This window comes from Condylostylus longicornis, unplaced genomic scaffold, assembly GCF_029603195.1.
Source record: "Condylostylus longicornis isolate FDR11 unplaced genomic scaffold, ASM2960319v2 ptg000014l, whole genome shotgun sequence".
NCBI classification, from domain to species: Eukaryota; Metazoa; Arthropoda; class Insecta; order Diptera; family Dolichopodidae; genus Condylostylus; species Condylostylus longicornis.
The window spans coordinates 352,725-367,650 of record NW_026577983.1 but is presented as its reverse complement, the minus strand read 5'-3'; the positions used below and the strand labels follow the sequence as shown (position 1 = coordinate 367,650).

The 14,926-nt window shown below is 22.7% G+C and overlaps 1 protein-coding gene across 2 annotated transcripts in view; it reads left to right on the top strand.

Moving 5' to 3' along the window:
- LOC129605733 (serine/threonine-protein phosphatase 2A 56 kDa regulatory subunit epsilon isoform) overlaps positions 1-14,926 on the top strand; it is an 80,180-nt gene that overhangs the window by 57,699 nt on the left and 7,555 nt on the right. For both annotated transcript variants that reach the window (XM_055515642.1, XM_055515643.1), the window contains one exon: positions 10,247-11,490. The gene's annotated coding sequence lies outside the window, so the exon portion shown is untranslated. The remainder of the gene's footprint in view (positions 1-10,246; positions 11,491-14,926) is intronic.

The window sequence follows — 14,926 nt, the reverse complement described above, 5'->3', positions numbered from 1 at the left end:
AAAAAATTTTATAAATAAATATAAAAAGATAATTATAACAATTTATTTTAATCAAAATAATATTATTACAATATAAATTAATTTAATTATTTAGTACGCGAACCTAAAGTATATAAATTTTACATAATCACATTTGTATGTATATGTATAAATTAATAAATTTTATTGAGAATATAATTGCTTGTTTTTTTTTAAATCATTAATTTTTCGAAACGATTCTATCTTCAATTTTATAATAATTACGCATTAATCTATTTTTATTTAAAGGCATTTATTAAAACGCATATAATTGTAATTATATATTGATGATTTGTGCTTATCCGACAGAGATAAAACTATAACTAAATACTCATAAATATTATGTATGTATATAATATAATATAATATGTATACATGAATATTGTAAACAATATAAATTTTATATAAGAAATCTATTTAATTATAATTTTTTGTAAATTTCATTATACGAGTACATAGTATATATACGTATATGTATATATAGACCTTGACATTAAAATATTAAGTAAAAATATTTTCTTTTCTCTCTCTCTTGTATAATTGTACAATATATGTTTATCTTTATATGTACATATTGTATGTATAAGGTACTTACTTTAATGAATTTTTATATTTACATAATGGTGAATGTTTAATTTCTATTTTCATATTTTATAAAGGTTAATTGAGTGGACTTTAAAAATTTAATATAAATAAACTATAAATTTAATTAAATTTTTGATTTATAATTATTGCATATTCAAATTCATTTTATTATTGAGTAAAATTACTGATATCATTTTATACATAGAATATAGAATTTCAAATACGAACAAATCTATTACAATTTCCAAATATGCATATGAAATTTTAACAATAATTTATTCCAAATATGGTTTAAAATCGCATATTTTACAAATTCAATATTAATATTTTATTCTATTTAAAAAATATGCATAATTAGGTACGCTCTAAATATTCATATGAAAATATTTAAGATGTAGTTCTCTGATTTAACTTTTTCTAATTTTGAAATTTTATGTAATTATTCAGTTAAGAAAATTTTAAAAGTTTTTGTATTTTATTAGATTTATTAAATAAAAATTTTGAAATTAAGCTATGTAAAATGTAAAAAAAAATTGATATATATACATTTTGAATAATTAAATAAAAATTACGAGGCAAGAAGAATTGTTTAAAATATTTTGAGAAATTTGATTATTTAAAATTGAAAATAGTTAAAATACAACATACTTTAAACATATCTTGATGAAAAATTTTGAAATATGTAAATTAAATACTTAAATATTTTTTTCTCATTTGAAGCTTACAGCTCGATTGTGTTTCTCCTTTTTTACCTGATTGTACCCAGCGTTGCCGTCACAAAAAAAAAGTCGATATCTGAAAATTCTCCATATTCGTAGAACAGAAAATTCGCTAGAATCGAATCCACCGGAAATATAGACCACTATTTAATTACAAAGAAGAACACATAATAATAAAGATAAAATATTAAAAAACCAAATCATTTTAAAAAAATAACAAAAAATTCAGTGTGTGGGTCAATAACGTATATGGTGAATAGGTCAAGAAATTAGGCGAATATGGAAGTTTAGAATTATGAATTCAAAAAAAATGTAGCGAATAAAAATATGACACGAAAAGCACTCGATTTGGTCAAAAATATGAAAAATTTTATCGTGATAGTTTACTTTTAAAATAAAAGAAAATACTTTCATTACGCAATAAAAATCTGTGGATAAATTCATTCGCCGTACATTGGGCCAATTGCTAGCGATAGCTTTTCGAATTCATTACATATATACTTGGTTCTATTTGCTGGATATAGCGACAAAGTCGTTAAGACAGCATCACTGATTGTATCTCCCGATTGAGAAGAAGTAATTGAGAATTACAAAAGAAAAGAATTTTTTTTATATTATTTGTCACAATTTTTCCTAAAACATGAAAAATGCATTCATTTTGTCACTCATTTTGCATAAAGGTGACAAATTCGGTCGACAATTGAAAATTTTTACAGATCTTTTGAGAAATTTAATTAGAAAAGCATTTCACGGAAAAATAGCTTACATGATTAAAAAATCAAATTTCTAATTTGAAAGGGACCCTTACTAATTTTCATTGTGACTTCAATTAAAATTCAATATTGCAATGACGTTATTACTCCAGTCGCTTGAAATTACATTTTTTTTAAATAAATCAATGATTAATTTTCAAAATCGAATTAGACCATGTCACATGTTTTCTACACACTTACATAGACACATAATGTCTTTAAGTAATTTCAAAATTTAATAAATTTTTTATTGATTTTTAATAAATACAAAAAATTACACATTTACTTATTATGCATATTAATTTTTTGACAAGCGTTTAAATGTATGAAAAATATAAAATGCAATAAGTATAGCTATTTAAATATTTTATTAAAAGATAAAAAAAAAATGAAAATATCAGTAACAGAAATAATTATTAACATATTAAAATACTTGTGTTGTCATTCAAAATTATTGTAATTGTTAGAATACAAAATATAATGTAATTAATTCTGTAATGTATGGATATACTTTTGTATATAGGATTTAACATGAATCATATGAGGTTTTTTTCTATTAAAATATAATTAAAAATTTATATTTGGAATTCCCAACTTATATTGACAAAAAATTGTATAGACATTTTATAAAACATTTTCATGTATATAGATTAAAATGACATTATTGTAACAGAAAAGAAAAAAAATTTTTATTGATTTCTCATGAGAATTTTTAATATATTTGAGGTTAAAACATTGAATTGCTGTACAGAAATCGAATCAATCTAACAGGATTTAACAATATTTTTTCTATTGTGTACATATATACATATATATTACATACATATGTATTTCTATTTTTTACTTTTTTTTTCTATTATTGTTTAATAATATTAAAATATGACGTATAAGCTTTATACTCGTATATCGTTATTTTAATTTAATAAAAATAGAAAATTTTTTGATTAACACAATTTTCTAGAAAAGCTTAAATAAAAAAAATTTCTTTATTTAAACAATTGCCTATCAATAATTCGGCACTTTTATAGCCTTTCGATAGATCAGCAATCATTGTATTAAATTCACAATTTGAATTAATCGGGTTAATGTAGAATTAATTTCTATGTGTCAATAAAATTATATGAAATTTAGATTTTTATATCTTTATGTACGTAACATTAAGGTATAATAATAATAAACCCCTGCTACAAAAAAAATGATAAACCCCTGCTTTTTGCTATAACTAAGTCATTATTGTAAGAAATAAAATATACTCTAACTAAATTCTTGTGCTTTTGAGAATATTTTAATTTCTAGTTGTTGAAAGAACATATTAATCTTATAAGAACTTCAATTTGAATATATAAAACAGAAATATAAATTTTACACATTTGTGTCACTATAAGAACGCTATTGACATCTACTACTAAGAAATAGAATTTTATATTATATGGGTGGTTTTTTTGAATAAGAGTAAACCTTTATATTATTTTATTTAAACCAATCACTATATTACTTATTACTGAACATTATATTATAAGAACACTATTTTGTTTCAACCTATAAGCAGAAAGTATGACACAATATTTGATAATAAATTGGTAATGAATAATTGGTGAATAAGTCTTTTCTACAATATTTAATTAAACTATTTTATAAATTTTATACAGTCCGAAGATTTCAAAATTTAAATTAACCGGATTTGAGAGACAAATATGTAGTTTGTATTTAAAGCTTGAATACTTCATTAGATATGAATTTATTATCAGAAAAATTAGTAAATCAAAAGCGTTAAAATGTAAGATTTACACAATCTCTGAAAAAATTTAATCGGAATCTACGTAGTAATCATCCACTATCATTTCACATAAGTAATTAAATTTGTAATATTGATACTTCAGATACTCAATATAATTTTCGAGAAAGATTAAATTTTCACCGATAATTTTAAATTAAATTATTTTATTAAGATGATTTAATTATTGTTTTAATAAATGAATATATTTAATGATTAATGTTTCAATACTTAATGTATAAAAATAGATCTGTTTTTAGAAATTATGATATATGTACGTATGTAATTTTTGCAACTATTTGACAAGTCCAAAACTTAAAATTAACTAAATTCATCACCGAACGCATTCTTAATTAACATTTCTGAATATAAAATAATTCTTTGTATGAAAAATAAACTAAACTCACAAAAAATTAAAATAATTATAAAATTTTATTGATTTTTCATTCAAAAAAAAAAAAAAGAGAGAAAAATTTCTGAATTAGTAAAATGATATTTGAAAGAACAGGTGTAAGAAGGTAACAACAAAAAAAAAATGTAATATAAAAATCATTCATTCACTAGTCAAGCTCATGTTATTTACATTTTCTTTTTTATGTCTACAGCTATTTTGTAAATTACAACTTATTTTTGTATATGTACTTATGCATTATATATAGTACATTTGGTATTAGGGTAGATGAATAGATGGCGGTAGAAATGAAAACGAAATAAATCCGATGACCTTCAAAGAAAATTATTATATTTTTTAATTCATTATCTTAACTCTTATACAGATAGTAGAGACTACATATACATATAATTTGTAAGTTAGTAAATAAATATGGAGAAAGGTTACTAAATTTTATATAATATGTAAATACATACGTATATATATATGTATATTATTCTATAATTAAATCACCCCTTCTCTGTTTCTGGTATTGAGTTAGAAAAAAATAATTGTGTAATATATGTGTTTGTATTTGTATAACTTAATATAAGCAAGGTGTTTCAAAATTTTATAAATGAGAGAAAAACACATCACATTTTTTTTTGTTTTTTTTTGTTAGAATAATTGATTTTTTGTTTTTTACTTTGTAAATATAAGGGTTTTCATTATAATTATTTTTGATGAATTTTGTGGTCACAAACCTTAATAAAATAAAATTATTCTTATTTTTTCATTCCTTTTATTTTTTTTTGTCATTTTAATAAAAAAGCCACATTATTTACATAATTATTTTTTCAACCATTTTAACACTTTCGTGAACATTTTTATTCAAATTTGTTATTACTTAATATTTATTAAATAAATTTATTCTATAAACAATTAAATATTATTAATTGTTTTATAAGAAGAAAAAAACAGATATTTCTTGCAACCATAAAAAGAAACTTCCACCATAATTTGTAATTTATCAAAAATATCAATTAAGTGTTTACATTTGTTGACAAAATGTATGATTTATTATTGTTTAACATGTTAAAGAGCCAGATACTGAGTATTCCAAAAAAATTTTACAAAAAATTTTATAATCCATTAGTAACAATTTTAGCAAAAACTTCCCTTATTCTGCTAGTCGAATCAATTAACAGATTAAAAAATTTTCGAAATTCTATGCCAGAAATATAATATTCTTTTCAATAATTGAGTGATATCCCATCAATCCAAGTGATGCAAATAAGAGAATATGGGTGTTATGTTAAGAAATCAAAGAAGCTTACGTATACATATATATACGTAAAAAAATTTTTCTGCTTTAGCTTTTTCGCCCCTAAAGCGATTTAAAATTGAAAAAAAGCAAAAAATTACCGCAATTTTTGATAAAAGAGACAGAATCTTCAAATAAACATTTTTTCAAACGGCTGGTAAAGGATTTGAACATAAATTTCTTATGCACTTTTGAAATACCAAGCTCTCTAATTTAAGAAAAACACAATTTTTTCATATTTTTTAATTTTTTTATTCTTAACTATAAAAAATTTTATTATAAAACTTTGTATAAAATATTTTGAAATTTCAAAAAAAAATTTACAAGTTTACTAAATTTTTTTCCGTTCCTTAAGCTTGAATTTAAGCCACCAAACGTTAAAGAAAAATTTAGACAAGTAGAAATTTCGGAAAAATTTGTGTAAATCCTTATTTTCCAAAACGATTGAAATTTGACCACAAAGGAGTTTCAAACGAAAATTTACTCATATTTGATGCCCTAAACAATGTTGCACACTAAATTACTGATTTCTAAAATGAAAGGTGAATTTCTATATATTAACCGGAAATCGACCATTATTTTTACACCCTTTATGATAAATGAAATTGAAGTGGAGATGAGTTTAGTAAAAGAGGGTTTTTTTTTTTTTAATTTGAAGAACAAAATTTTTTAATACATCAAATTTTCAGATAAGTTTTCTATATACCGCAATACTATACTAACTCTTATTTTATTAAAAAAAATATTAAGGATATTAGCATATTGCTCATATATAATGCTGCTTTCTGCATAATACTAACATAACGAAGAAAACAAAAAAAAATATAAAAAATTTACATAGATGTATAGATATATGTAGGTTGCCTTACTTGCTCTTTTAGAAAAATTGAAAAGTATCAGAGTATAAGTAATGCTAAAATAATTACTGCGGAAATTTTTATTTCAAGTTAAAATAAACTAAAAATAAATGTAAGCGTGTATGTAATCATACATGCACGAAATTGATGTATTTTTTATCCTTTTTAAATTAATATAATAATCTCAAATAACTTGTACATAATAAATCCAGTAATATGCATAATACTTATTATGATAAAAATTATGTTCAATCTACATTCATAAAATTTAAATATTTAAGTATGCAATTTAGAAATTACTTTATAATTATATTTTTATTAATTATAAGTAAATAATTAACAATGTTCAAGAATATCTTGTAATATGAGCTTATCAAATTCTAATTATTTGAAAAGTAAATAGCATGAAAGAAAGAACGAGTTTAAAGACAGAAAAAACTCCTCTTCGAAAGCAGAATAAGATCAGTAATTTCTCGATTTCTCAGATTCATTTTTCAGTTACTAGTGCGTTTTTCTATGGGAACGCTCACTTTATTGCTGCCCACACATTTTCTCTTTTTATATTTTTCAATAAAAATAATTATTTGTTGAGTTCACCAATTATTATTATCGCACTGAACATAACTTTATATTTTCGTTTTCATAAATTTTAAATTATTCCGAAGCAAATTTTGATTTTAGAAAAATTTAATAAAAGTGTCAAGAATAGTTTTTTTTTTACTCAATGTTATCCATTCTTATCAAAAATGATAACGATTCATTAATCAAATTTTTTTCCTTATAAGAAAAAGGATAACAGAAACTCAAAATTTTTGTAGCAAAAATTTATGACATGTACGTCTTGAAAGTACTCGTATATTTAGTTTTAAACTTAAAATAACTTTGGAAAAATTTAAATTTTAATATGAAAATTTTTGTAAAAGTATGAAAACTTAAGTTTAAAGAAATTTTTATGTAACGTTAAATTATTTATTTATTTTCAAAAAATTTAATAAATTTAAATTTATTAAGTTTTATACTACATACATACATTATACATACATTGCGATAAGAAATTCTTGTAATTCAAATTGGTAAAATTTATTGATTCTAGAATTGAATTCAGTTTTTATACCCGTACGAACGTATGTTCGAAGGGTATACTAAATTTGCCTTACCGTTTGTAACGCTAAGAAATAACGAAGTTAGATATAGACTCAAGTGTATGTTTTTGATCAGCGTCAAATTCTGAGTTGATTTAGCTTTGTCTGTCCGTCCGTCCGTCCGTCCGTCCGTCCCAACGATAACTCAAAAACTAATTGAGCTAAGTTCACCAAATTTTCACAAATGATTCATTGTAGTAAGTGCCAGAACCCTATTTAAATTGGGCATGATCGGGGTACCGGTTCGGGTAGCTGCCATACAACTTCAAAATTTATTTGGCTATATCTCGGAAACTATAAAAGCTGTGGTAGTGAAATTTCACACAAACGAATATATTAGTAGGGCCAATGTATCTCATAAAAGTCGTTGAAATTACTTGGCTCCTTCTGGTACCTGCCATACAAGTTCAGAAGTTATTTGACTATAACTCAGAAACTATAACAGCTGTAATATTGAGATTTCACACAAGTGAATATATTAGTTGGGCCAATGTGTCTGGTAAAAGTCGTTGAAATTGCTTGGCTCCTTCTGGTACCTGCCATACAACTTCAAAAGTTATTTGGCTATATCTCAGAAACTATAAAAGCTATGGTATTGAAATTTCACACAAACGAATATATTCGTAGGGCCAATGTGTTTGATAAAAGTCGTTGAAATTGCTTGGCTCCTTCTGGTAGCTGTCATACAACTTCCAAAGTTATTTGGCTATATCTCAGAAACTATAAAAGTTGTGGTATTGAAATTTCACATAAGTAAATATATTATTAGGGCCGATGTGCTTGATAAAATTCGTTAAAATTTCTTGGCTCTTTCTGGTAGCTGCCATACAACTTCAACAGCAGTATAGCACACACAATATTTTGAAAAACACATTGTACTGAAATTTTGCATAAATTAATATACAGCAACTTAAAGTCATCGTCTGTCCCATAGTCAGTTATGGCATCTTTATTCGCACATAGGATAACAAATTCGTACGGGTATCACAGAGTTGACAAGGTCAACTCTATTTTTTTCTCGTTTATATATAAAGTAATTAACATGTTTTAGGCATACGCACATAATATTAGAGCACATTCATAAACAGGAAAAGTTTTAATTGTATAAGTGCATTTAGTTACAGTTTACACATACGACAACATTTGCAATTTTAATCTGAGTTTGATGAAAGTTGTATATGTTAACCCTGTATGTTAACATCAAACTTTGTCTGACGGCACATAAAAAAATTACTCTATTTTCATCACAGCCGATTTTAATTTTGACTATAATTTTCAGAGCACATTTTTAAATTCTGAGGTAAAATCTGATATAATTTCAGTCTGGTATATAAAGAGTCAGATCAGATTTTGTAAATTTACCGCAAATTATTTAACGTCAAAATTTTGTTTTCAGTCTGCAAACTGTCTGACGTATAAAACTTTTACGGACAGAAATGCAGTAAACTTTTTACCCGTAATTGACCTTGAATTTTGATCATCCGTAAACGTCAAAACAAAAAAATTTTTTTTAGATTTAAAATAATTTTATACTTACATATTAAAAATTAACAAAAAAAATATTTTTTATATTATTTTTAACGTAATGATAGTCACTCAATACATCAAATTTATTTACTGAATTACTACGTCAGACTGTCTGCATGTAAAAAAAAAATCTACAATTTTGACGCTTAATTGACTTTTTTTAAACGTTTCAGAATTTAAACTTTGACTGAAAGTAAAAACGCAGTAGAGTATTCATAAACTCAGACAACTCAGATTTTGTAAAATTGGACGTTTAAGAATTTACCATTAGTCTTAGATTTTGCCGAAAATATAGAACAGTAGCTTAGAATGGAATTATATCTTGGATTCATTGAATTGTGAAAGAGTTTTCTTCTAAGGGCTACAATTTAAATTTATAACGAACTAAAATAGTAAAATCATGATCAAATATTAACGAAAATTAAATTATTTTACAAATATTAATAAAATTGGATTCTTAATATTTCGTGACTATATCTTAACTGCACAAGTTTTACCAAATTTTACTATTACTTAAGAGTCTAATTTTAATAATTTTGGTGTAATGTTAAAAGGATTCCCATCTAAATATTGCTATTCATATTTCCTATATAAAAATAAATAATAAGAAGTGAATACAATGAAACATTTAATTCTGAATTAAAAATTTTTAACAAAAAATATTTATACAATATTTTTATTTTTAATTATTTATGCATTTTATATTAGATTATACAAAAATTTTGTATTAAAAGGTACCTTACTTCTATAAATCGATGAATAAAAAATCTAAATTGAAAATCTGCATTGATGTGAGCATGAGCAGAAATTCAATTTTATATTTGTTATTTTACTAATAAAAAAAAATATGAAATAAAAACAATATACAATAAATATACCAAATTTTTATTAAAATTTAAAATTTTTGTCGTATATTTTTAAAGTTTCTAGAACTGATAAAATGAAATTATATAGACACATAAAATATTTAAGACCATTATTAATTTAATACAAAATTTTTATTAGTATTGAAATTTAAGAAATTATTTTCAAATATTTTAAAAGAAAATTATTAAAATTATATTAAATCTTACAATTTTACAATAAAATATTATAAAAATTAAACTTAAATTTAATTTTAAAATTTAAAATTTGGATAATAATAATTTTAATTTTCCTCTTTTGTTTTTTCATTTTAGATATCGATGACTACACATAACAATAATACTATTACTACTACTCCTACAACAATAAAAATAAAACTACGAATAAATTATTAAAAGAAGAAAATTATTCGATTTAAGAGTGCAATCGATTTAGATATATACATATAAACATACATACCGTATATCGAATGCATAATATTATTTAGAAACATCAATAAATCCAAATAAGAGTAGAATTTATAATTAAAAAAGAAAGAAAGAAGAAGAAGAATAAAACAAAAAACAGGAATAAAAATTTATTAATTATTATTTTTTACTACATAATATTGGTATAATTAAAAATATTATTTTTAAATATTAAAATAAAATATTCAATAATAACATACAAACACACAATTATAGAGGAGGAAAAGATTAATAATTTATAGAATATTAGAAGAAGAAAAACGAACCAGTGCCATCTATTAACAAAAAAGAAAAATAGTATAATTCTCTCATAAAAATCGTCGTTTTTTTGTTTTTCTTGTTTTTTCTCATCATTATCATCATATTTAAATATTATACAACTACTTATATACAACTATTAAAATAAAACAGCAACTACAATAACAGGAACATCATTATTCATCATTATTATTAATAACTAGGAAAGAATTTTTATAACATTTTTGTTCTATTTCGAATTTTTAAGTTTTCGCAGAAAAAAAAAAGTATAAAATTTACAAAATATAAATATATTAATACAAAAATATATTATGTATGAGCGAATATATATTCATAAATTGAAGAAATATACATAAACCAAATAACAATATCTAAATATACAAAGAAAGGAAAATATTTGAAGATAATTATATTCAAATATACTACTGGATACTGTGAAAATTTAACAACAATAAGCAAGCAAGCATTACACAAATATATATGTATATATATAAAAAAAGAAAATATAAAATAAAAGAAAAATAAATAGAAATTGTACGAGACTATAAATAGCTGAATAATTATTATATACATATTTATATATAATATATAAAAATAACAAAAAAAACTACATATACATACGCATACTTATATACTGGATAAAATATAAAAGAAGAGAGAGAATTATAATTAATATAAATAAAGAAACAGAAAATTTATAATATACTATATCCCATGTGAATATAAATTATATATAGTATATATATATATACATATATAAGTACACATCATTTACTTTTTAGATGCATTAAGCTTAAAGAGTCCCTCCAGCTTATGAAATAATAAAAAAATTGGTAGGTAAAATTTATGACACCAATTTTTTTCTTTTTATTTTATTTGTTCTATTTTAACACTTGTTTATAACATAATTAACCATTAGACAGCATCTATTTGTATTTTAATTTCAAAAACATAATCAACCATATTCTGATAATCGTATCGCATACAAATATCCTATGAAGTTATATCATCACATCTAAATCCTTAGTCTGGTAGTAACAGACGTCATAGTTGATATGGTAGCTATAGTGACGTAATGGAAAATGTCAAAATCCTTGCGTGATAATCTTTTTTATCACCTCAATATTTGTATTCGATAAGCCATCATCAGAGGTCTTTTAATTTAAAGGCGTATAAAATGGAAAAGTCGGCAAAGTTGGTAGTTATAAAAGTTATATGATTTGTTTTATACTAAAATTTTTACCATTGAAGTACCTATGTATACATAATAATCGTATATGTAATGAGTTCACGGTATTATCTAAATGAATAAAAACACTCCAATATGTAGTAAATATTGATTTCTGCGAAAACGATTTTCGTAAAAAATTTGTCATTTATTCTTCTGTCACACATAGCTCAAAATATTAAATTTTCAGTAAGTTCTGTTAATTTTTCCCTTAGATGTAATTAGAACTTTAAAATCAACCCATAATAAAAGTTTAATTTTCGAGCTCCTGACTACACTGAAAAAATTCTTAATTCATTGCTTTAACCGCTAAAATTTCAATATGAAATTTGCATTAAATTTTTGTATACACAAGAATCTGTTCATCAACATCTTTTTTGTGTTATATTATTTTAAACACTTTCTGAAAAGCTCTAATTACTGTAAATATTTCTACTTCTTTGAAAATTAAATACGTAAACCAATTGTATTTACGTGCATATGTACGTATGTATAAAATTTATTCTCTATTATCATACATTTTAATTAATACCAAAGATTTTCGCTAGGTTAACAACTAACGAACTCATTGTAATTAACGATGGTAATTATTTATATTTTTTGACACAATGTTTAATTTCTTTTAAGAATTTCTTTTTTTTTTGTTTCTCAATCTATTAATAAATTTTCAAGAATTCAAAAATAAAAACATTTTAATTATATTTCATGATTTCCTCTCTTTATATTTAACAATAATTTTGTCAAAAATCAGCGCTATCAAAAGCGAAGATTTATCTTTAAAATGAAGGTTTTTTTGGTTACATATTTTTGGGTGAAACTGCGAAACAACATTTTACATAGAAAAATATTGGATTACAGATTTAAAATCTTTTACACTTTCTTCCATATTTCCAAAGTCGAAAACCATTACCAAAGAGTCAATTTAATAGATAACGCACGTAATAGGTAACACTACTTTCATGCCAAAAAATTTTCGATATTCTTCGTTTCAATAGTTTGTCTCTTTGATGTCTGATTTAGTTCGAATTGAAATTTTGATATTTTTGCTTCCCACTTTTTGAAGATTTCGAAGAGTCAAAGCTTGAAGATTTTTTTTATTTAAATTTTCGAAATGAAGATATTTGTGCTAATCCATTTGGCAGCACTCACAATAATGTTTTTATTTTTAATAATGAATGTTTGGCTTTTAAGATAATTTAAAATATGTATTTCGAAAATATAAAGCTTTATTTGTGATCTCTTTAAATTTCTGGATCGACAAATTCTCAGCTGTTTCTTTTATTTGACCTTGATCTTGGTTCTAACTGGATTTGATATTTTTTTATTTTTCTTCGTATCATTAGTATAAAACTGCTTTCACTTTCTATTTTATCATTTTATAGAATAAATAGAAAAATAAAAAGAAATGCTGCGAACTTATGATAAGATTAGAATATTTAAAATAATTATGTACATATTTTAAATTATGTCGCACGTTGACTGAAAAAATCAAACTAGCTTACTTAATAAATTTTTAATATATTACTAAAAATATAATATCGTCGGTTAAAAGGCAGAAAGGACTAAGTGCATCTTTTGAGAATTCGAATTATCCAGATGAATTAAATCAGAAAAATATATTTTTTTTTGTGGTAAAAAATCATGCAAATTCAGAATATAGTTTAGAAATTAAAGAGACCGATCCCATTGCACTAATTGATTAGCTTTACAATTTTACGATATTTTCAAGTTGAATTTACTCAAAACACGGTTTCCTGATTTAATGCTTTCTGCTTCTTAACCGATGATATTTATTTATTTTTGCTATAACACACTACATAAATGTAATTGTATTAAAAAAAGAACCCTTAGCCTCCCAACTTGTGGGTCAAATAAAAAGTAAAATAAAAATATGTATTTTGTATTATATAATAACGATGAAAGTTGTAATATTTAATTATTACTCGTATGACTTAAAATTTAATTTTTAAAATTTTTTACAATTAGTGTAATTTTTTTCAATTTTTCAATTAGTGTAAATATTTGTTGTAGCCCATGTTGTAGCTCATGTGTTCAATTAGTGTAATTATCAGTCATCAGCCCATAGATTAAATTAATATTTCAGGAAATCTTTAATAATCGAGATATGTACTTCTGTAATAATTTCCCGTTAAAACTTCTAATGGTGAATAATTGAAAACAAGAAGAAATTGAAATAGTCAAAAAAAATTTCATTAATATGTATTTGTAGATGTTTTAGGATAAATTCCAAATTAAAGGAGAACTAAAATTAGCGAAAATTATTTCGTTCATAAAATTTTATTTGTTATATTTGTGAAAAAAATCATAAATTAATTTAAATATTTAATGATTATTAAATCGAATTTTCATTAAACCTATTATAAAATGCTATAAAGTTTTTAAAATTATTTACACATTGTAATAATATCAAAAGCAATAAAATCTATTTTATTAATTTTAAAATAATATTATTGCGTCATTTTTTTTTGTCAGTTTCCTTTTACTTTTTCATATTTGCAAAATATTTCCTTTGAAAATTTTATTCAATTTTTATAAATTTACAAAAATTTAAGTTTGCCTTAAATAAGATAGAAATTTTTATTCTATAAAAATTTTTTTCTGGCGAAACAATTCAAATACGAATTTGCTGACGTAAATTTTTAATATTTTAATAAAAAGGCGAAAAGATATTATGTTTGGATAAAATCCAGAGATATTTGCTAAATATATTGGTAACGAAAATTTAAAAAAATATTGAAACATTTTGAAAAAATTTACCATATTTTCGATATAAAATTTAAACAAAATCTTTGTTCGAAAAGAAAAAAATTCTTTATTATTGTTTAAATTAATTTATGCTTAAATTGAGTAGTTTCAAGAATGTTGAACATATAATAATTTCTATATCGTATAAGATTCATAATAACCTAATATTAACTACATCTTATGAAAATAGTGGCTTAAAAAATTTTTCTACGAGATAAGTAACAATAACGAGACATATTATTATAAATTCCTTTTGCCATTACGGACGGACATCG